The sequence below is a fragment of the Euphorbia lathyris genome, chromosome 9 (assembly GCF_963576675.1).
Source record: "Euphorbia lathyris chromosome 9, ddEupLath1.1, whole genome shotgun sequence".
Taxonomy (NCBI): Eukaryota; Viridiplantae; Streptophyta; class Magnoliopsida; order Malpighiales; family Euphorbiaceae; genus Euphorbia; species Euphorbia lathyris.
This window is the reverse complement of record NC_088918.1, coordinates 76,579,744-76,602,078: the sequence shown is the minus strand read 5'-3', so window position 1 is coordinate 76,602,078 and position 22,335 is coordinate 76,579,744.

The window sequence follows — 22,335 nt, the reverse complement described above, 5'->3', positions numbered from 1 at the left end:
AAGATGATACGCCCCGCGTATGGAGAGTTGACTCCGGGAGATAATGCAGTCTGACTTTCAGGATTAGGCCAATTATTTTCGACATGTGTCATACGCCCCGCGTAGGGTGGCATACGCCCCGCGTATGCTGAGTCAATTCCACATGGTGTCTGCGGATAAGGCAATTATTGCTGACACCATGTTTTACGCCCCGCGTAAAGGATGATACTCCCCGCGTATTTGAGTAGATTTTTGCTCCTTGCTCGTACCTGAAATACAAATCTTGCTAGCCGAATTAGCTTGAATTTTTTATTTCCTAAACTAATAAAAAACACAGAAAATTAACTGAAAGTACGAAATTTATTTTTATTTCTTTATTTTATTAAAACGCTTTATTTTTGTAATTAAACTTATTTATTTCTTCTAAAATTAAACCGTAAATCACGCTAAAAGATAGGGACGAAATGCCCCTATCAAACCTCCTCGGACTTTAAAGTTTTACTTGTCCTCAAGTAAAAGAAATCGAAAGACAAGGGATTGAGATAATTGAGAAACAAACCGAAGGTTGGTTTTACCAAGTGCGTGATTTCAAAGTTACGGTTTTATGCAAAGATTTCGGTAAGTACCTACGCAAGCAATTGAGTACAAAAACTTATTTGAGACCTCCATGATTAAGTTTAATAGGCGATATTAACGGGAGCCGATCATCTTTTGAGAACTCGGTAGTACCTCACCAAGGAATTTCACTCTTACGCTCAATTTTTGGTGGGTCGGTGTTTTCGCACTCTTCTTTGCACTTACTCAAGATCATGTTGAATTTGCATTTTCATCCGGGTTTTTCCTCCTATAATATGGTTAGGCAACATTAAAAATGAACCTGGAGGGGGGTTGTAATGCGGGTGGCTTCTTTAGTGGTTAGTTTAAAGAAACTCGAGTTCAAAAATACCGTTTTGTGATTGCACCGTATTTTTGTTTATTTCGGCTTTAGCGAATTTTATAAAATATACTTCAAAATTGCGCGGGTGGAGCTTGAGAATGCCTTTTTATTTTTTATCGTATCCTTTGTTTTGATACAGGAACAAAAACAATATTTTGAAATCTTATGGTGGTCATTTGCTAAGGCCGTGACTTATTTCGGGTAATTCGGGTGCAACTTGAGTATGTCGGTATTTGAACAAGAGTAAAAAGGGTTAAATGTTTAAAAGGGTGTTAACAAAAGGTTGGTTAATAGGCTCGAAGGGGTTTCCTAATGTTCAATGAAAATGAGAAAAATAAATTAAGGAAAATTAGCCTACGTGGGTTCGGTTTATCATCTATTGCCTTTTTACCAAAAATAAGTGTACTTAACTCGGTATTGGATGCAAATTCTATGAGTAGAGTGAAGTCAAAGCTCTCGAAAAATTGTGAAAGAATTAGAGTTCTCGTACGAACTCTTTTAGGCTCAAAAATACCTCATAAAGATTCGGGTTTAAATTGTGTACTATCAAGTCTTCGCTAAATTCTCAACTATCCCATTTTTATTGCCTTTTCAAAGTTCATTATGGAGATAACATTTGGGTTAAGACTCAATGCCTTAGTTTAGTACTAACCTAAGCTTTGCACAAATTCCCTAATTTCAAAACCAAGACTAAAATCCCTTAATTAGGTCATCCCCTTGTGTCGACGTCTTTTATTTTTGATGACAAATAACAGAACTTTAATTAATTTCCGAAGGAGGGATATCGTGTCGGGAAAAATTAAAAGAGTCAATAAATTAGTTTAATCATTTTGTTGTTTATTTTATTTTTTTTTTAATTTTTTTTTTGTTAGTGCAAACCAAACAAAGAGTGCGGGGTTGCACGTCCCTCCGCGTTATTAAAATGACGCCTATTACAAGGGTGTCGCAAAAAGAAAATAAAACAAAAACAAAAATAAAGAATGAGCTGAAAAAAGGGACCCTTAGATCATACGCGAGGCGTATCCCTGGGGGCGCCCCGTGTAGAAGAGGCTTTTTAAGTGCACCGGGGCCAGAGACTCAGATACGCGGGGCGCACGTAAAGGGACGCCCCGCGTGTTCCAAGCTCTGAGCCATCTTATTATGGAAAAGGTGGAGCACGTGGGGCGTAACAGGGATACGCCCCGCGTGAATGTTATTAACTCACGCAAAAACATAAATAACAAGCATGGTGCGCGGGGTGTATAGGTGTGTACGCCCCGCGTGGCTTATTCTCCTTTGGATAAAGTGGGATTTTTTTTATTTTATTTTAAAAGAAATGACATGCGGAAAATAAAAGTTGAGAAAGAAAACTCCCTTATTCGAGCTTGGATTGCCTCCCAAGAAGCGCTACATTATAGTCGGTGAGCTCGACTTAGCATTTCCTCCTAGGTGTATGCTTACATTCGCGTTAGAAATGCAAATTCTTGAACAAACAATCCGTACCTACAAAACGGATTGTTAGCTTCAAAAGAATTTAACAAAAACCAAAAACTATATTTACAGAAATTATTGAAGAGTTTCGTTTGCTCCCTTTTTGACTCCTTTGGTAGTTCAAAAAGAGTGAAATATTCTGAGGTAGAAGGAACCTCAAACTCTTCTAGCTTTGGATTTATTTCCATGGGCCCGCACACAACCGGCTTAGCGATTAGGATTTCCAGCTCCTCGCAGTTGAGACATCCTACATGACTTGGGGATTCCTCTCGAGAGAGCTCAATTAACTCGAGCTCTACATTTTGATCAACTGGATTGGTGTCTCTAATTGATTCGTCCCCAGTTGAATCGATACGAGATGTCAATCTAGCGACTTGATTTCTCAAATCCCTACAAAATGCCTCATTGTTAGATAATCTCACTTGAATATCTTTAAGCATAGACCACATCGAATTGCGAGGTTGAGTGTGGACATTCGTCATCCATGCGGTCGTCCCACCGATGACGACTATGAAGCATCATACCATGAAACAAATCATTAGTAACAACATAAAATGAAATAAATTATTCACAAGAAGAGAAAATAATATTTACAAATGCTTAAATTAACAATAAAACGTTTTTGCCTAATATTGCAAGAAATTACAAATCCCCGGCAACGGCGCCAAAAACTTGATAACGCGGCGCCTAGTGTGAGCTTTTCTTACGACGATTAAATGTGTATTGCGGTGAATGTGATCTTTTAAATGTTCTTAACTCTACTAGACGCTACGACTACTTAGGGGCAAGCGTACCCCGTCGTATCAAGTAATAATCCGGTTAAGACCGGGTATCGAATCCACGGGATTTATAACTGCAAGTATTAGACGACTCGGTTTTATACGTTATCTAAGCGGTGAATACTTTGAGTTGGTGTGAGACATAACTACAAACTACTCCTAACTATGGGCGAGACAGATTTATGTAACGAAAACTCCACGGAATGAAATGGGCAACGATAAGTTATAAATATAAAAGGCAATGACTCCGAATATATTCGATTGACGACTTACTCTTGCAAATACGACTACATGTAGTTCGACCGACCCGTGAAGTACTTAGACTACGTGGTTCCTAGTCAAGGCATGTCTAATGCTGGGGATCAGAAACTAGGGCCCGTAAGTTCCGTGGTGTGTCAATTCCTACGGTTTCCGATTTGTCACTTCCGGTAAGGCAACACCTATATGAATCCCTAAAGATAGCCCGAATGGTATCGGAAATCGCGTTCCCCTACACAATAGTCAATTACGAGCATCAAAATAAGCAATAAACATCAACACGTATATAGAAACGGAAATTGCAAATCATATATTATAAATATGGAGGATAAAAATATAGAATACAACCAAGCCTAGTACATAGGATGAGATCAAGCTAATTAGCAAGTAAAAAGGGAAGAATCGGCCCTCGGGACTAGCTAACCGGACTCAAGGCCGTCTCTTAGGACTTGGAGGTGGAACTCTCGAGCTTGGTGAACGAAGGTGGAACGGAACATCGAGGAAATGACGGATCAAATGAACAAGCTCTTGAGGTGGTATAGTTTTATTACATAAAACTGAATCTAAAACAACAAGAATTCTATCAAAAGAAATAAGATGTAGCTATGTACAAGGTGTCAAGAGATGTCTAAATGAGTGCTAGTCACTCTTATTTATACATCAAACTAGGGGTAGGATTATAACTTCACAAGGTACAAGTATGGAGCAACATTATTTGGTGCAGAAAACCCATGATACGCCCCGCGTAAGGTGGTCTACGCCCCGCGTAAGTGCCCATTCCGTCAGAAATCTCCTGCATGTGGACCAATTCTATGTCTTGTTGTCTCAAACACGCCCTGCGTAGCTGAAATATGCCCCGCGTAAATGAGTTTCTGAGATTTTATAGCTTGAATTGGAGCTTTTACGCTGTGCGTAGCTGAAGTATGGCCCGCGTAAAAGATGATATGCCCCGCGTAAAAGATGATACGCCCCACGTATGGAGAGTTGACTCCGGGAGACAATGCAGTCTGACTTTCAGGATTAGGCCAATTATTTTCGACATGTGTCATACGCCCCGCGTAGGGTGGCATACGCCCCGCGTATGCTAAGTCAATTCCACATGGTGTCTGCGGATAAGGTAATTATTGCTGACACCATGTTTTACGCCTCGCGTAATGGATGATACGCCCCGCGTAAAGGATGATACTCCCCGCGTATTTGAGTAGATTTTTGCTCCTTGCTCGTACCTGAAATACAAATCTTGCGAGCCGAGTTAGCTTGACATTTTTATTTCCTAAACTAATAAAAAACACGGAAAATTAACTGAAAGTACGAAATTTATTTTTATTTCTTTATTTTATCAAAACGTTTTATTTTTGTAATTAAACTTATTTATTTCTTCTAAAATTAAACTGTAAATCACGCTAAAAGATAGGGACGAAACGCCCCTATCAACTGTGCGATGCCTAATCATATTATGCAAGCTTGTCGTCTTTCTGAACCAGTTCTTAACGGTTTAGATAAAATCAATCGGCATTTCCTGTGGGGGGACTCAGTGGAAGGTAGGAAAATTCATCTTGTTCCTTGGAAGGAGGTTTGCCAACCTAAAGGTTTGGGTGGTCTTGGGATTAGACAGGCTAATGATAATAACAAAGTGTTGTTAATGAAACTCCTTTGGAGGATGTGGCAATCTCCGTCTGCTTTATGGGTCCAGCTCCTTTGCGGGAAGTATAGGAATGATAGGATTTTTGGGGGGCATAAAGAAAAAGTTCAGGTTTGTTCCTTTTTATGGAAAGGGGTTAATGCGGTTTTTTCTGAGTTTTGCACTGGTATTGGATGGTCGGTTGGCAATGGGAGATCGATTAGTTTTTGGAATGATGCTTGGCTAGGGAAGCACCCTTTGTTGGAGATTTGTTATATTGCTCCACCTCCGGAGTTTCGAAATTGGAGATTTGCGGATGTTGTGGCTAAAGATGGAGAGTGGGATGGGTCTAAATTTGATCTTTTTTTTCAGCCTTGAAACTCTCCTGAGAATCCGAGGAGTTAAAGTTAGCTGCATGAAGGAGGATGGCGATACTCGCAGTTGGTCGTTTACTAATAACGGTGCTTACTCTTATAAAAATGCTTTTGTTCATTATCATTTAGGCGGTACCTAGGCGGTCTAGGCGGTGTCGAGGCGGCCTAGGCGGAGCCTAAGCGGCTGAAAATCACCTAGGAGTCAATAAAACGCCTAGAGGGACTAATTTATAAAATCGGAATGGATTCTCGATTTCGAATGCCTAGGCGGGGCCTAGACGGTCCTGGCGGCCTTCGTTTCGAACAATGGCTGGAGGTGTTTGGTTGTCTGGTTTTGCTCAAAATCTGGGTTTGGGCTCTTCGTTTATTACTGAGCTCTGGGGTAACTTTTCTGGGCTTAGGATGACAGAGGGTCTGGGGATTAGGAAGTTGCTCGTGGAGTCAGACAATCTCCAAGCAGTCAATTTAATTTTTGATAAAAAGGGTCTGTGCTTAAGGAGCCAGAATTTAGTCAAGGCAATTAGAAGGATTTGCTCCTCTTTCGATAGTATCAACTTCTGCCATGTTTACAGAGAGTATAATCGAGTGGCAGATCGGCTTGCTATAGAAGGCCATGAGAGGGCTTTGGACGTCTTGATTTTCTCATCTCTCCCTAATTTCCTTTTGTCTTTGTTTTCGGAAGATAATGTGGGAGTTAGCTTTCCTAGGCTAATCTCGGGCTAACTTGTTGTGGTATTTTGTTTTTTTCCTTCTTTTCCCTACCAAAAAAATAAAATAAAAATTAATATTAAGAGGTGGACTGGTCGGGACCGGTCTGTTCTATTTTTGTCAATCCCAAACCCGTCCAAAAAATAGACGGACTTTAACGGGTCTAGATCAGCCTGAGCCTATGATCAATTTTCATTGTGCAAACCCGGTCCAAAGAATACGGACCTGGACGGATCGGGTGGGTATCCGGATCGTGGACAGGTCTATTGTTACATGAAACAAGTTGTATGCCATTAAATTAAAATCCTGTAAATATTTCAGAATTAATAAATCAGTAATATTAAAGAAATTAGAATCATGTGAAAGAGAAAAAAATTATCAATTTTACCATTTTTTTTTAAGAATAAAGTACAAGAATATGCCTAATGTTTCAATTTGGAATCTACGTATAAAATAGCATCAATGTAGGTTTAAGGTTTACAAAAGGATACCAATTTAAGTCTCGATAACGAAACGCGATACATCATTCATATTATTCTATTAAATTCTACCAACTGTACATGGAGAGAGAAATCAGAATTTGATGGAGTATTATGAAAAACATGTGGGACATAATCATTATGTAGGAGAGATGGCCGAGTGGTTCAAGGTGTAGCATTGGAACACGTTTCGTTATTGATGCCTAAATTAATACCCTTTTGTAAACGTTAAGCTTACATTGGTGCTATTTTATACATGGGGCCTAAATTGATATTTTTCCAAAAACCTTAGACCTATTTTGATACTTTATCTCTTTTTTTATAAAGCAGCTAAATAAAATGAAAAAAAAAACACAAAACTAACCCGAAATTAACTGCGAAAAACTAACACTGATCAAGTCTTCTCAAACCATAGCACCAATGCAAACATGACTCCACTTTAAGAAATGCAACTCCCAATTCCTTAGCAAGCTAAAGGCTCGAACATAAGACCTTAAATCTTCGCCTAAAACGAGTTTCCTCTTCCCATATTACTCATAAGACCCACTATCCAGCTGCTATTTATGTCCCTAAGAACACCACCGCCAGGATAGACTTATTCGCGCTTCTAAAGCCATCAGTATTAAGTTTGTAGTAGCCTACATTAGGCTTCTGCCAGTAAAATAACTACTCATGTTTCCTTATAGTCATTCCATTGTAGTCCTTCAATGTTGGGTACTCGAACCCTCGAGGTATTGGCTTCTCCATAATCTTTGCACAAAGTCGTGTACTTGCATCTGTTATTTTTGGTATACGAAATCCGATCCATGCGTCTACCATTGCATTCTGAAGCTCCTTCTGAATAAGATATACATCTCTTTGAGAAACGAACCCTCGCCTTCTCCCATCCTTTCATTCGATCTGGGATCCCATCGATCGTTAGATCTTGGTCCTAAAGGTTTGAAGCGGTTTTCTTTATAATGCCAAAGACGGGATTTGGCTGAGCTATGACGAATATCTTTCCTCCTCTCTAGAAATCTGAATTCGTTAGGGTGATGGTGCTGCTTGGGAGGTGTTTGCAAAAGGTGACTTTATCGGTGTATAGGACTATATTCCTTCTCTCTAGATCGTCCTCGAGAGACATCCTGTTGGAATCTGTGATCCAATTCCTCTTTCTAGGGCAAGTATAAACAATATGATATCCAATAGAACAAGCAATAGAATCATGCTTGTTTGCCTATTTGTTGGCTTCTCTTTCATCCTTCAATTCTGCCCTTACAACCTTCATTTCCACAGCATGTTCAGCTTTGAGGATGTTCATGGGTTCCTAGACAAAAATTATATTATAGATAAGTTTTTTGTAATTTCATCCATGAACCTTCGCTGGTCATGGTCTAGGGACCATAAACATGCTTATATCTACCGATCCAATCCAATACTGGAGTGATGTGTAAGGGCTCTATCAAATTATACGAAGCTGCGGAAGAAGGGATGTCGAAAGTTGGTTGAATTACTGGTTAGATGACAAAACTGCTCATCTAAGACATGGTGCACTTTTGTTTCGATCCAGGCTCATCACACCACTTCATGTCTGTATTTCCAAACTTGGCTTACTGACCATACTAATTACCTGAAATGTGACAGAAAAGTAGTCAGAGGAGGGGCTCGTAGCCAGTGACCCTACTCTAATGCTTAAGTAGGCGAGGATAGAACAAAGTAATTTAGGGAGATCAGTGAGTGAATACCTTTTGGTGTAGTACTTGGTACTTACAGTAGTTTCAGGGGGGGACCCTAGACTATAGTAGATTCCCACGTGGCAACACCTTAATGAGTGTATCAATTTTTGGTTATGTTTTGGAGGTATCTGTTGGTGTAAATTACATACGTGATGTACAACTTTTGTCTTATTTCATACTTTGATGTACAACTTTCAATTTTGCAGACAAAAGTGTAAAACCTTTTCGTGACCTCCTACTAAAGTGTACAGTCGATAATTGTGACAAGTCAACGCGCCACGCTAGCAATTTGACCTCCATAAAAGTCAAAAATTGACCGGTCAATGTAAAGTTAACGTGTCACGTCAGCAATTTTGACTTTTATGGAGGTCAACTTACTGATGTGGCACGTTGACCGGTCACAATTACCGGATGTACACTTTAGTAAGAGGTTACAAAAAAAATTGTATATTTTTGTGTACAAAATTGAAAGTTCTACACAAAATATAAATGGTAAATAATTATAAGGTCCCTGTGTTTTTACTTAATACACTACTTAGTCCTTGTATTTTTAGAAATAATTATATAATCCCTCAGTTTTTGTTTTTGTTTAGTCCTTATGCTTGGGTCAATGGTCAAACTATACTAAATAAATTTTAAAATACCAAAATTACTCTTTACTTTATGTTTTAATATAAAACAACTGTTTTTTCTATTTTCTATTTTTTTCTCTTTTTTCCTACATAATCACAATCTCTCCAATATAAAGTAGTTGATTTATTAATTTTTATATAATTATAGAACTTTAATTTAATAACGTAAAATTTATTGACTAAAAAATGAATGAAAAATATTTCAAAAATTATTAAAATATGAGTAAGACTATCATTGTAAAAAGTTTTTATAATTCTAATAAATTTTACGAATGAAGAAAAAAATATATATGATTTTTTAAAAATTATAAATTTTTTATAATAATATTTAATGTTATTCTAAAGATATTATATTAAAAAATAAAGAAAAACATAACTACAATTTAAGAAAATTAATAATATATTTTTTCAAATATATTAATTTTGGTGTATATGTAATTCAAAAATTTCATTAAAATTAATTATATTAAATTTGAAACTAAAAGATAATTTTTTTATGTATATAACTAGGGGCAATTTTGGACTTTCATTTACAAAAACAAATGGAAGGACTAAAGAATTGATTAAGATAAAACTTAAGGACCTTATAATAATACGATGAACTTATTAGCGTGTTAAGTAAAAATATAAGGACTTTATAATTATTTACCTAAATATAAAATATGACAAAAGTTGTACATCACGTATGTAATTTACCTGTATCTGGTGCTTCCACTTATTCCGATGAAAAATAAAAGGCAGGATGCAAATGCGTTTTACCTGTAAGCTATATTTCTTTCATTTAATCTTTTTTTCGATCTTAGCAAGAACGGAAAAGGTTTATCTTGTCCGTAGATCTATAGATCTGCGTGGTTGCAAAAACAGAAAGGACTCAAATCCGAATGTCCGGAAAAACCTAAATGATGAAGCATGGATTACAGAGGTTTTTCAACGGGATTCGACGTACGAAAAAGATATGATTTCTTTGTTTGTTTTATCTGTACCTTTTATGGTTGTTATTGCTCTTTGTAGTCATTTTATTGCTCTTTGTAATCTATTTTCTTCCTTTTGTGGATGTAGCCTATATGGGTTGAAGATTTTATTCCTCTTTATTCACGTGATGTATTTGTACTTTTTAAATTAATGGAATAATATGGCCTTTTATAAAATGCCTAATACACAAATAACCCTCTGAACTCGTCCAAATGTTGCAACTGCCCCCTCAACTTTCAATTGTAACAATTTACCCCTTAAACTTGTCCAATTATAAAACATAACCCCTCAAACTTTTCCAATTATAAAACATAATCTCAAATTGCTGACATGGACTGCAATTGAAGAAACATATAAAATACAAAAGCTGCAACGCTCGTGGAGTGTGATAATCATCTGAGCAAACGTTTTTACAGTTGCTCCAAGTACGGGATAAAAAATTCTCAATTTGGGGTTATGTTTTACAATTGGACAAGTTTAAAGGGTAAGTTGTTATAATTGAACGTCGAGGAGGACAGTTGCAATATTTGGACAAATTCAGAGGGTTATTTGTATATTAGGCCTTTATTGAAAAAAAAAACATTTAGCATGAGTGAGCAAAATTTTCCATTTCAAACATAAACAAATAAGGGGACACCAAGTCCCACTTATCACATAAAATAGTTCTAATGTCTTGTAAATTTTTTATCTCCATTTTACCCTTATAATATAAAAACTAGTTCAATTTTATTTTTTCATAAATAAATTTAAAAAAATTAACTAAAATTTTCTTAAAAAATAGTAAAATTAAACTAGGACTTCTAATAGGGTCAAAATTGAAAACCCTTTTGTAAGGTCAAAGCAAAAATTGACCTTGATCTCTTAAAAAAATCAACAAATTAATCTCAATATAAAAAGGAAAAATTGAGGTTTTGATTTCGTGTCAACAAAATTAGAAAAAATACAAAAATAATTAAAACAATAATTGATAAATCATTAATAAAAAAAATAATTAGTATGAATAGAAACAAAAAACGTGGAGGTAATTGAGACATAAGAAAAATGGTGTGGTCCAAATGAAAGAAAGGTGATAGAATAAGTCTAAATCAGATAAAGAACCTTCCAAATAATTAAATTTTTTGATAACGAATTTTATCCCAATTGTGACCACAAACTTTATATCCTCATACTTTCATACCCTCTTGTCCACTTATATTCTACTCACTTTTTTATTTATTTTTTCATTTTCATTATTATTCTTATATGGTAGGTATAAAGATGTTACTATCGATTTTACCGTTATCTAATATCGGTAAACTGGAATAATTTCAGATATCGTTGTGTTACCGCTCATCAGTAAAAGATCGAAAATATGTATACACGTGTGAAAAGAAAAATTGTGTTAAAAAAACCCGAGTATTTTATCGAGGTTAAAAGGCATTTTATCTCTAAATATATTATGAAATCGCAAAAAAAAAAGAAAAAAAAAAAACAAATTCTTGTTTTTTTAACCAATTGATGTCTAAACATAATATTTGATATTTTTCATGATTGCTTAAATTGACACCGCGTATCAACTTTAGACCTTTAATTATACTATCATTTATGATGATATGAGTAAATTTGTTTTTTTATTAACTATGATATAGATAATTTTGTACCTTATTCCATACATCGAAGGGTAATAAATAATTATAATATGGTAACATGAGCTATAGAAATGATCTAATTGACAAGATATGTTTAACGTCATTATATCATATATAATCTTGTAGAATATAAGCTTAAAACACTGTTGCTCACTATCTTTAGCCTAAAACTTTAGTTGTTTCTCTGAACTTTTTAAAGTTTCAAATGACTCTCTATTTGTGTACAATTACATTCAATAATCTCTTATTTCTAGGGCTGTAATCGAGCTGAGCGAAGCCGAGCTTTGACCTACTCAAGCTCGGCTCGCTATAAAATTAATGAGTTCGAACCCAAGCCGAGCTTGCTATAAAATTAACGAGCTCGAGCCCGAGCCGAGCTTTGGCTTGCTCAACGAGCTCGGCCCGAGCTTCGAGCTTGTTTCTAGTCCAAAATCCTCTTTGGACTTGATTCATTAAGAAAATTATTTAACCACGAATTGTTTGTGAGTAAATCATTAATTATATTGTGAAGTTTGCTTGCAAATAAATAAGGGTTAATTACCAAAAAATGGGTCAAATGGGAGGTCTATTTATATATTTAACCCATTTACTCAACCTACTACATATCTAGACTGATTTTGTGTGACTTTCCCATAATACCCTCAATATTTACGCGCGTCTCGCCCCCTCCCGTCTGACTTCGCAGATTCCATATTATGCGCAGCCTGCGAAGCTAATGTTTGGGTTTACTTGATGAATTTAATTACCATATGCGAAGCCTGCGAAGCTAAAGTTTGGTTTACTTGATGAATTTAATTCGCATATGCGAAGCCTGGATGTGTTTTGAAGCTAATTCGCGAAGTTGTATATAACAAAAAATGGCAAACAACAACGGATTCTAACATTAAAATCATAACATTATCAAAATTTACAACAAGATTGCCACAATAAACTCCTAACAAATCACTTCAAAGTGAACCTAACTAATCCGGTACCAATTTTGAAGCGGATGAGTCCAGACCTTTTGGGATGGATGTGTCCCATGGCGCACACCAAGATTGGCACAATCTCTCCTAACCAACCATTTTAGAAAGGCTTGTAGCCGAGATGTCGCAAAATGTTAAAGCTCAAACTGAGATAATGCAAGCTTGGAGACAACCCAATTTGAAAAACAGGATTAATAATCTCACTGATGAGATGAATAGAATCCCAGATAGGTGTGCTGAAATTTATGCTAAAAATTTGAATTCTCACAATGTTTCAGATAACACAAGGGAAGGCACTCCCCAAGGCGATCGATATAGGCCACCGTCTAGTCGGGAGGAAAACATGAGATTCAATGAGCGAGGAGATCGAAGAACCTCGGAACAATTTTCAATACCCCCAAATGCACCTCATTTCAGGTCAAACACCGGACCTAATACCCACTCGGAGCACTATGGTGACATCAATGTCCGTGGTTTGGGGGGCACGTGGAGAAATCAAGACCGTGATCATACCCGCGAATCTACTCGTGAGAATTCTCGTGATAATAACAACGTATCTCGTGTTTCAGGTGTGAGGAGCGAAATGTGTAATGAAGCAGAGGATATGCAACGTATTCAGAACATCGTGCAAGAAATTTATGGACCTACGGTCCGTGAAATATACCGTCCGGATTTTCAGAAAGCCTACCCAATGGAATACGACCAACGATACCCATTTCCTCACCATTTTAGAATTTCAGATTTTTCTTTATTTTCAAGTGAAAATGGACAATCTACCATCGAGCACGTTGCCCGATTTTCATTCCAATGCAGCGGGATTAGTGCGGAGCAAGACTTCGATATGCTTCGTTTGCGTTTATTCCCCGGATCACTAACTGGACCAGCTTTCACATGGTATACGACATTACAACCTGAATCCGTCAGAAGCTGGGGTCGCATGGAACAATTATTTCATGCTCAGTTCTATCGAACTGAGCCCGAGGTATGTGTCGCCGAACTATCTCGTATGGTTCAGCGCTCAGGTGAGTCCGTTGAAAGTTTTATTAATCGTTTCAAGAAAATGAGGCATAGATGTCGAGTTAATATTCCTGAAATAGAATTTGTTAAAATTGCTCAACGTGGTTTAGAGTTTGAAAATAGGAAGAAATTCCATGGCATTGATTTTTGTGATTATTACGAACTTGTTGCTAAAGTGTCAGAATATGAAGAATTAATGCGTGAGGATAATCGTAGGAAGAAAAACTCTGTAGGTAGTTACCATCAGGATATAGAAACCAATGAGGCACATGAGGTAGCTATAGCCGAACTAACTAGAACAGGATCCCGCGTTTGTCCAATGCTAGCAAAAATTCCAAAAGCTCCCGAAGTGGTTAGACGAAATACAAATGTGCAATACACATTTGATGTTTCTAAAACCGAGGAACTTTTTGACTATTTGTTAAAGGAAGGTTTTATCACCTTACCACATGGACACATCATTCCATCGAGAGATGACACCAGTGGAAAAACTTATTGTAAATATCATGATAGTTGGAGCCACGACATACAATCTTGCTTTGTTTTTAAGAATGCGGTGCAGGATAGAATAAACAAAGGCGTGCTTAAATTTCCTGAAAAGAAAGAGAGTGTGTTGATTGATGATGATCCATTTCCAGCCGCTACAATGATAAATGCAACTTCCATCGAGATGCCACCTCCTAAGCGTAATGTCCATAGCAACACCTCGAGTCAGAGAAAATGGCGCCCCGACCACCCAAAGACAAAATAAATTTGGGTACCAAATGGCACTTTGCCAACCTCCAAGGAGAAAGAAAAGCCACGGAGAAAACGAAAGCCAATAAATAAAAATAAAAGTGGCACAAACCAAGGCCGGTCACGCTTCTTTACTCCACCGGCGCAAGTTCCCCTCGAAAAATGGTTCATCAACCGACATAAAAAATTTCCACAACCTCTCTCAAAAAATGCAAAAAGAAGAATAAGAAAGAGAGAGGCAGAAAAAAGAAGGAAAAATGAAATGGAGTTGTCTAATGTCGATTCTAGCAACGTTTCGAAAGAAAAAATAAAAGCAAAGAAAAATGTGAAAATTCGCGTTGGAGATTTCATTATCCAAGCTGGGTGTGCTGCTACTTCTTTAATTTTACCAATAAATTTTAGAAGTAAAGATCCAAACGAGAAGGTACACGAGATTCAAGAAGACCGACGAAGTGGCATTACAACAAAAGCTTCATCGGAAGATCGGATGAAGCGGGTTTATTTTGACAAACCCACTTTAAAGATGACACGACACATTAAGCCATTATACGTCAAAGCACACGTTGATGGCAAGCCTTTATCGAGAGTTCTAGTTGATAACGGATCAGCCGTTAATATTATGTCATTAAAGATGGCACTAGCTCTCGGGAAATCCGTAGGCGACATAATGACGTCAGAAATTTCTGTCTCGGCTTTTACTGGTGAAGTTGCTAAAACCTATGGGGTTTTACCTGTGCAACTTACCATCGGTACCCAAACCACTATGGTGGAATTTTTTGTGGTGAACTCTACAGCAAGTTATCAAGCTTTGCTCGGTCGAGATTGGATTCACTCTAACTCATGCATTCCGTCATCTTTGCACCAAATTTTACTACTTTGGAAAGGGGATGACATTGAGGTGATTGGGGCAAATGAAAAACCATTTGAGACACATTCGGATATGGTGGAGTCTCGATTATACGAAGATAGCATTGGTCCAATCAAGATCAAGACCAAAGGCAAGAAAAAGTCAAACACCATTGTGCCTTACCGTAAGCCGATTGGAAATGAGCCTCTCATCGAAGAGGTTCAATGATTCTGTCACATCCGAAGGACAAAGCGGTGGCATCAGCCGCTATAGAAAAAATAAGGATGCGATAAGGTACGAGGTGCCTTTTATTTTTTGTTTTGTTTAAGTTTTGCATCATTTTACATTTTAGTTTTTCTTTTAAGCTGTTAATTAGCATCATTGATATTTTTTAGCATGCTTAGAGATAATAAAGTATTCATAAAAAAAATAAAAAATTGAAGCGTAAAAAAAATGAAATGATAAAAGACATAAATGAAAAGCAAAAAAAAAATAAAATAAAGAAAAACAATAAAAGTCCATTTACATGTTCCAAAAAAAAAATTAAAAAAGAATTAAAGAGCTGTGAGAAAAGGAGAATGTGGCAATGCCCCTCCTCTCTTTGGGTTCGTCTTCTGTGCGGCAAGTATCGGAATGATAGAATTTTTGGTGGCCCGAAGGAGAGGGTTGTTAGCTGCTCCTTCCTCTGGAAAGGGCTTAGCGCAGTATTTGCTGAGTTCTGTACGGGGATTGGCCTGGAGGTGGATAATGGTAAATCCATTAGTTTCTGGGATGACACCTGGATTGGTGATAAACCGCTGATTGAAGTGTGTAGCTCCCCTCCGCTTAATGATATCCGTCCCTAGAAGGTTGCTGATATGGTGGACTCAGAGGGAGACTGGATCTGGTCTAAGTTCGATTCCTTCCTTAGCCTGGAGATCCTCCTTAAGATTAGAGGAGTTAAGATTAGCAATCAAGAGGAGGATAAAGACAAACACTGCTGGGCCTTGACTAATAATGGCATTTATTCTTGTAAATCGGCCTATGAAGCTTTTTCCCCTAATAGGGCTGATCCCCCCTTGGAGATTTGGAAAACCATTTGGGCCCTTAAAATCCCTTATCGCATTAGAAGTTTCCTATGGCTGGGAGTCAAGGACAGGCTGCTCACTAATGCGGATAGGCACAGAAGGCACTTGGCTGAGTCAGGAGCCTGTAGTAGGTGCAGAGGTCATGTGGAAACCTTGTGCCATGCTCTGAGGGATTGCCCTAATAGTAAAAAGATTTGGGAAGGGATTCTCCCTCACCACACCCTCCCTTCTTTCATGGCTTATTCTATAGTTGACTGGTTCTCTGATGGTGCCAATGGGAAGTTATTAGCCAACATGGAGCACGGTGACATTCTCTTCGCTATTATCTGTCACCAAATTTGGAAATGGAGGAATGAAGAGTTATTTGCTGAGAAGACTATCCTTATCCCTGACTTACTTGACTACTTCTCGAAAAAGCTCTCTGTTATTATAAAGAGCTTTGAAGGGGAGACCCTTGCGAGACCTTCCCCGGATAAAGTGGTCCATTTAGTTAGTTGGAGTAAGCCTAGAGAAGGGGTTGTGAAGCTGAATACGGATGGCTCCTGCCTTAGCAATGGCAGAATTGCTGCCGGAGGTGTTCTTCGAGATGCTGGTGGCGCTTGGCTGGCTGGGTTTACCCATAACTTGGGGATGGGCTCGTCCTTTTCTGCGGAGCTCTGGGGTATTCTTTCAGGTATTAAACTTGCCATTCGCATGGGTGTTAAGAGGCTTTCGGTGGAGTCTGACAATTTGGAAGCAATCAACAGGATTTCTGATAGCCAGGCTTTTTGTCTTAATAGCCAGAATCTGATCAAAGCTATTTTGAGGCTTCGTCCTGCCTTTGAGGCTCTTAGTTTCTCCCATATTTATAGGGAGCAAAACCGCGTGGCGGATCGCTTGGCAGCTGCTGGGCATGGAGGGATGTTAGGTGTTTCTACCCTTTCTATTCCTCCCTCTTTTCTTTTGTCTACTCTTCTTGAGGATAGGGTTGGGGTCAGCCTTCCTAGACTGATCCCAGGTTAGGCTTTTTGTTCGTTTGTTTTCCTTTCCTTTTCCTACCAAAAAAAAGAGTTGTGAGAAAAAAAAAACAATCGCTACAAAGAAGCTCGGTGTAGCCTTTTCCACCTGATCCGTCGTCCACTCGCTCAGTTTTGTCCCCATCAAATTTGAGACAACAACATGTGCAGCACCGATGGCATCCAAGCTCGAAGACGTTGGGGGGCAAGTTCCGTCATGTACGATATATCCATATCATCAAATGGATTCTCAACTCCAACCTCAAGAGGTTCAAGACGGATATTACCCAATCATGATTCTTGTGAAAAAGAAATGACAATTCAATTTATTTCCGCCAGTCAGTAGCTCAAAGAAGTTTATTAACAACGGAAGTGAAGTCGCGAATTCATAGACGGAGTTAAACAAATTTCAGCTTCAACAAATCGGTACTGACGGGTAAAGAAAAATAAAAATAAATAAAAGACTTATTTTATGTGCAAAATTCATTTTCAAATCTTTTACACATAAAATAGGGGGGCAATTGTTGGGGGCTAATTTAATTTTTGTATTTTTAGCATAGATTATAATTTTACTCTATAGTTTTTTTTATTCATTTTGCAACAAAATAAAAATATAATAAAAAATAGAAAATAATATCAAAAGATGATTATAAAAAAGAAAAGAAAAAGAAATAATAAAAATTAGGGGCAAATTTGCACCATTTTTTCAGTAACCCGTCCAGCAACTTCGACGATAAAAACGGACCCCGAAACAGCAAGATATCAGACAGCTATTATTTTTTCAGAAAGCTCGGGATGTTAGCTTTCCGGAATGTAAAAAACGAAGCAAAACGGAGCTAAAACGAAGCCGGTAGAATTTTTCAAAGAGAAGTAGTGTAGAAAAAACGGGTTTGAACTTGTCTTCACATCCCAGGACATATTCAACGGCATTACCTCCATATTTCTAACTCCTCACTCACCCATTTTCTTTCTTTAACTCATGGGAAGGTAGTGGGATCATGTTTGAGAAAAATAAGGGCCACTAACATGGGATTTGTTGCTCAAAATCCTATAAATAGAGCTGAAATCCTTCATTCCAATCCCCACTAAAAAATCAATCAAACCCACTCAAAATCAATCAAAAAACACAGAATAACTCAATTTGTTTCTCAAATTCTCTGCCAAATTCGGCCTCTTTATCAATCCTTAGATTCGTAGAAATCGTTCCTTAGCATCTAACTAGTCTAAACAATGTCTCAATTCCCAGAATTAGTTCTTTAATCTTCAATTCCTCAGAAAAGCTTTCAATTTTCAGAAACTTCAAATCCGAAATTCTCTTAGTTTAATCAACCAATTCACAAATCGTTTTTTGCAATCTCTTAGTTAAGTCAGTAAAATCACTACCCAATCCTCGGTTCAAGATTTCTTAGTCTAAATCAAATTTCTCCATTGTTAAGTTCTTCAAAACTTCAAGCATTTTCCGTAAAACCAAGATCACCGAAACCCCATTTTCGAGTCATTCTTAGTTTACACACCTATTCCAAATCATATTTGGGAACTTTTTATTGATCTCAATCAATTAAAAAGACCCAGAAACAAGCTTTTGAGTTTTTCATCATTGAAAAATTCATCAAACAACCTTTCCGGTGATCCGTTTTCTAAATTTTATTTAGAGTTCGTTAGCCGATCATTTTAGCCCAAATTAATTTTAATCTCTTTATTGACATCAATTCTAGAACTCTCAATTTTTATTTCGTAAAAAACGACATCCTATAGCCTTCTAAATCGCCCTAAAGTACCCTCCACGAAACAGAATCAAACTTTTGGTTTTTTCAACCATCAAACAATTATTATGTCGCCCAATTTTCAATAATTTATTCCGACTCATTTACTCGATCTTTTTCTGAAATTCCAGTTCTAAATGCTTCCTTCGCACACTAACTTTAGATATTAGCCTTCGTCTCGCTATAATCCGACCTCTACAGCTCCCAAAATTGAGCCCGAAAGTCCCACAAAAGCATCAATTTAGTCCCATTTTGCTGTTGACTTGGTGGTAAATTTCTGCTCAAGTCCCTGAACTCTCCGAATTACTTCAAATTCGCCCAGCACTACCCGGACAACGCAACAGCCCCCGAGCCGATTTTTTGGAGGTCCAATCCTCAACTTCACGCATCCCAACGACATCAAAGAGATCGGTTAATTTTATTTCATCCCGTACATATTTGTTTTTGTGACTTATTTACATTTCTAGATTTAAAGTTATTATTTCTTTTTAAGTTGTAATTTTCATGCTTTATTATTATTTGTAATACAAAAAATATTGAAAAATATTTACAAAATTAATAAAAATATAAAAGAAAAATTAAAAAATTTATATCTTTGTGTTGTTTTATTGCCTTTATTTTTGGTACTTATCCTAAAAAATTGTTTTTCCGACCGACCTATCAATCGGGGCCCAAGACCGTTGTTTTTATTTTCAGTCCTGGTAACGGTCGTCAATCTCTTTTCGTTTAGAATTCAAGTAATTTAGGCGCATTTTATTTATTTACTTTATTCAATTACCATTTTACCCTTTGAGAACTAGCTTCTCTGGCACGCCCGCATTATCTTTACCATTTTTAATCACCGCACACGCGTATCAAGGTTGAAAATTGGGATATTTCGAAAATATCACCAACAGGAAAAAGAGAAATTCATTGTGATTTGGCGAAATGGTGCAGATTTCGTGCAATTTAAAGGAAGATAGGAAGATCAAAAGTCTTCAAATCATTAATGGAGGAGCCAACTTTTTGCGTAACCAATGAGAAGGGGGGGAGCGGCCATTCGCGTTGTGGGAAGTGGGAAGGTTAGGGGTATTATGGGAAAGTCACACAAAATCAGTCTAGATATGTAGTAGGTTGAGTAAATGGGTTAAATATGTAAATGAGCCTCCCATTTGATATAGTTTTGTAATTTTCCCAATAAATAAACAAAATACTTACAAATAGTTCGTCTATTACTCATTTATTATGTTTGTGAACGAACTCATCTAATAGCAAATGAAATAATATTAAGTTTAGATATTTGTGAACTAACCCAAACTATATAGTTTTCTACAAAACTAAAATTTGTTCATAAATGTTCTAATCGAGCATGCTCGCGAGCTTTCAAGCCGAGCTTTGGCCTGCTCAAGATCGGCTCATTTACGAACCGAGCCAATAAATCATGCTCACGAACGGCTCGTTTATAAATCGAGCCGAGTCGAACCGAGCTTTTATCGAGCTGGCCACCGAGCAACTCATGAGCGGCTCGGCTCATTTACAACCCTACTTATTTCTCAATAGAATTTGTTAGATACAGAAAATGGGAGAAAACTCTGCCATGTGTCAATAAATGACAAATCGACAAATAATTAGAAACTTTTGATAATCATGGGCCAGTTGAGTTTTTTTAATGAAATTAGACAAAAATAGAATAATTTGAAACTTTTAAGAGTTGAAATTTTAGGTCAAATACTGGGGCAACAAATGTATTAACCCTAAAATATAATAACATAACATTGATTATAGGCTTAATACACCATCTGCTCCCTCAATTTTCAAAGTGTCTCATAACTCTCACAATTTGCTTAAAATGTCTTGATAACACTCTCAAGTTACTTAAAATAAAGTATTTTGTTGCAAAAAAAAAAAAAAAAAAAGCTGCGGAAGGTATGTTGGACGCACCTTAGAAAAGTCAAATGAAAAAGGTCGGGATATGAAGTTCTAATGTAAGAGAGAACATGTTTTACGTTTGAGTAAGTGCGAACTTCCTTTTTAATATATTTTAATCTATTCTGTGAATTATATAATAAAATTTCAAAACGCGTACAATACAAATTCCGCATGCAACATACTTCTTTACAACTAATTGATTAATTGACTACATTTTAAATAAATTGAGAAGGCTATAAGAACATTTTAAACAAATTACAGAACTATCAAGACATTTTAAAAGTTCACAAGTAGGGATGACAATGGGTACTATACCCGCAGGTACCCGGCACAATCCGATACTAATGGGACTACTCATATCCTATATAAAAGGGTATGAAACGGATATGAAACGGGTATGAGATCAAAACCATTACCCGTGACGGGTATGAGACGAGTATCCCATGTACCCTTCATAAATCTCTTATATATTAAAACATATTATTGTTTTTTAGATGTAAGATGTTGGATTCAAACCCCAATCGTTTGTTCTTCAACCATTGCGTGATACTATTAAGCTACTTTATTTTTATTGATTAAGGTTCAATTTGTTTAACTTTTAGATGGATGATTTATTAAATTTGTAAAATTTGTAATGTTTTTTGTTTTATGTATTGATTTTTAACGGGTAAGGATATCCGCAGGTAGTCATGAATTAAATGGGATGGGTATGAGATGCAAAAAAGTATACCCATTAAGATAGTGAGATGAGTATGGGTAATTGAAAAATAAACGAGTAAGGATTTGAGATTGGCACTACCCACGGATACCCTATTCGTTGACATCCCTATTCACGAGACCATACACAAATAACCTCCTGAACTTGTCCAATTTCCCCGGATTCGTATCACACCAAAGATCTGATTATCACACTCCACGAGCGTTGCAACTTTTGTATTTCACGTGTTTCTTCAATTGCAGTCCATGTCAGCAATTTGGAATTATGTTTTACAATTGGACAAGTTTGAGGGGTAAGTTGTTACAATTGAAAGTTCGGGGGGCAATTGTAATATTTAGACAAGTTCAAGGAGTTATTTGTGCATTAGGTTTTTTTTTTTTTTGCACCAAGTTATATTGAGCCTTGATTATAACACACAAATCCGAAGTACTATTATCTATACCTCCCATCACATGATTTTCTATTGAAAGCACATTGTTAGAGAATCAATCATAGTACATGTTATATAATAAAAACCACAGTACATGTTATATTTATATATATAAAAAAAAAAAAAAAAAAGACAATAGTACATGTTTAAGTTTGTCTCATCGGTCAAATTACAAATTTGGCTTTCAAAACAAATTCCATATTTGGTAAAATAAATAAGAAAAGTCATATTAACATTATAAATTTTGGATAAAGAAAATGGTTAATTTCAAATAAAACTTATGTGGTTTCACATTTTTGTACATCAATATTTGTGGTTTTTATTGGGTTAACTTTGCC